We start from the raw sequence: 2,918 nt of genomic DNA on the forward strand, positions 1-2,918 counted from the left end.
GGCCATGTAAGAAACATAATTTTGAAATGTTTTTAACCTTAGAGTAAATGGACCATCTGTATTTGCATAACTGAGTAAAAAAAATCCCTGCTGTTTCTGGCATCAAAAGCTGTTAAAAACCTTGATGTTCCAACACACACTGCAGGGTATTCATTCTCCTCTGCAGGATCTCTGTTTGCTGTGGGACTAAATCCACCTGAGCTAGTCAACCATCATATCTAACAGCTAAAAATTAGTGTCAGCAAGAAAACTTTATTTAAGATGGCAAGGTCAGAGCAGAACAAAGACTTCACAATGCTGCAAGTGTCTCCCACATGCATTAAAAATGCCTCATCATGCTGTCGAAGCAGGTGAAGTTTGGGGTTCTTTTGTGTCCGATGGTGACCTCTGTAGTGCGGGTGTTTGGCTCTGCAAGAAACAAATATAACTAAAAATGTGTGTTTACTGTGTGTGGGAGAGAGAGACGATGTTGACAAGATGTATATCCTGAATGTTTCTTTGCTTTGCCAACAAACTCTCACAGGTGCTCCTTCAACCTCTATACGAGTAATGACTTCTCCACCTAAGGACTCAGTAACTAATTCATGGCTTGTCCGTTGATGGAGGGTGTAGAAAGAGACTGCCTCACATTGAAATTACACATCTAAAGCTAATGAAGTCGTTCACAGCGAGAAGACAGGCCTGCTTCTGGTGCAGGTAGTGTTTAAAAATAAAGCACATGCTCTGTAAAATGTGCAAGGTTTCATTCAGCTCCTCTTTCTTCCTGGTTTTCACTTTGCAGAGGCTCCTGCAGGCAAAGACAAAACAGAAGATATATGGATAGCGACACCTAAATAGGACACAGATCTAATGTGTCAGTGGTGTGAAGCTAAAGCTTTAAAAGTAATCTAAGGTGATTTTAAAGTGTCACTGTGGGCATGTTTCTACTACAGAACTATTTTTCCATGAATCAGGATGTTTCTGTGAGTGCCTAAGGTTGGCTGAGAATCTTTGTTTAACTTGGGATGCATGTTTCTTTAGAAAACCAGAGTTCTTGGAAAAATGCCACCCATGCTTGTAAAAAACAGACAAACGCCTCAGAGAAAGTCCTTTTTGTTGTGATGCAACTTTGCAAACCAATTCCCCGTACTGCTGGTGGTGCTTATATGAACATATATACAATCACTGCAAGCTTAGTGGAAGTCTTCATCTGCAAAAAAAAACTGCAATAAGTCTCTAAGTGCAGCATGCAGATATCGTGAGGGTTCTCACTGCACCACATTTTGAAATGTAATTCTTTGAATGCCTTCTGCACACATTTAAAAATAAGGTGGTTGCATATTTGAAAACTAACATTTAGCTGATATTGTAGGATTTAGTTGATAAAAATATGGGTAACACTTTATTTGAAGGGGGTTGAATAAGACTGACATGACACTGTCATAAACATGACATAACACCTGTCATGAACATGAATAAGCCTTCATGAATATATATGACTGTTGTCATAAAGAGTCATTCAGTAAATTATGACACTTTTAATACAAAGTTGACATTATTCAAATTGTCTTTGTTATGACAACTTGACATTAACCAAGAAATTATTACTGATATAAATTTGTTATAAAAGTATTACTGATTGCACTTTAAAAATTAGGTAACTTTATGTTATTAAAGGTAAAGTTTAAACAGTAATGATTTCCTGGTTAATGTCAAGTTGTCTTAAAGACATTTTGAATAATGTCAACTTTGTATTAAAAGTGTCGTAATTTGCCGAATGACACTTTATGACAACAGTCATAAATATTCATGAAGGCTTATTCATGTTTATGAAAGTGTCATGACAGTCTTATTCACCCCCCTTCAAATAAAGTGTTACCAAAATATGTTTTACATGTTTGTGTTATGGTCTCCTATCCATCTTTGTTACCATAAAAATGGTCTTAAAGCTGTTTTTTGATTGGTTACATTTACTTTTTTGTGGCTGGATGTTCCTTTTCAAACCTCCATGGTCCTCCATATCTATTTTTACTCAACATACATGGACACTGATGGTGAGCTGATGATGCTTGATTTCTATATCAAGATAGCTTTATTTAAAGCCTTCCTAGTTTACTCAAAACCTTATTTCTAAAATAGGTAATGCACTCACCCTCTGCAGAATGTTGCTCAAGACTCTCACCGTCCGTCACTTTGAGGTTTGAGTCAGAAATTCTCCTTAAATACAAAACCACGAGTCACATGGCAGCAGTTTAGCAGGTGGAGCTAGGAATCCTGACCCAAGAGTTCAACTTGTTAGGCTGAGTGCCTTTTTTGTTCCTCTATAGAAAAATTGTCTCCCGGTTACAGAGAGTTTGCAACAGAATAGGAAACAGCATTGTTCAGCTTCTGCTGCGGGGTGCAGACACAACAGACCGTTTAAAGTTTGTTGAAAAAGCTTTCTAAAGCACCATCTTGTCTTTCTTTGATCTGTTTATCATTTTTGCTTTGATGCATTATTGCCTTTAAAAAGCAACTTTTAATATTGCCTTTAAATGTTGCTATTTTTCCTGAGCTGTCAAGGTCTTTGGCTTTGGCTTTGTTTTGATATTTTATATATTCTGCTCCCTGCCGGCCATTTCTCCCATGTTCCCAGTCCAAATTCAGTTTCTTGCTTTTCCTCACAGCTGCACCTAGTTTTTAATCAACCACCTGCTCCTGGTTTTGAAATCAATTCTCCAGCTTAAATTCAGTTAAATCAAAGCAAATACTTCCACTCAGTCAGCTCTTGGTCAAAATAGAAATACATTCACTTCAGGGATTAATCAATTTCGTGTTGATCTATCACAAAAATCCAAATGAAATACTCTCGGGTTTTTGTTAGTGATGTGGCTAAATATTAAAAAACTTAGGAGGTGTGAAAACCCCATAAGCTTTTTTTTTTTTTTTTTTTTTTTTTT

General features: G+C 36.8%; 1 long non-coding RNA gene across 1 annotated transcript; it reads right to left on the bottom strand.

Annotated features, from left to right (window-relative positions):
- Nucleotides 1-232: 232 nt before the first annotated feature.
- Nucleotides 233-2,482, bottom strand: LOC106937117 (uncharacterized). Its single transcript, XR_001422315.1, has 2 exons — nt 2,132-2,482; nt 233-787 (listed from the first exon to the last, which is right to left on the bottom strand). It is a non-coding gene; the product is annotated as an uncharacterized LOC106937117 (long non-coding RNA).
- Between the last annotated feature and the right edge of the window lie 436 nt (nt 2,483-2,918).

Source organism: Poecilia latipinna, unplaced genomic scaffold (genome assembly GCF_001443285.1).
Source record: "Poecilia latipinna isolate Pla-1442-1.1 unplaced genomic scaffold, P_latipinna-1.0 Scaffold2279, whole genome shotgun sequence".
In the NCBI taxonomy this organism is placed as follows: domain Eukaryota; kingdom Metazoa; phylum Chordata; class Actinopteri; order Cyprinodontiformes; family Poeciliidae; genus Poecilia; species Poecilia latipinna.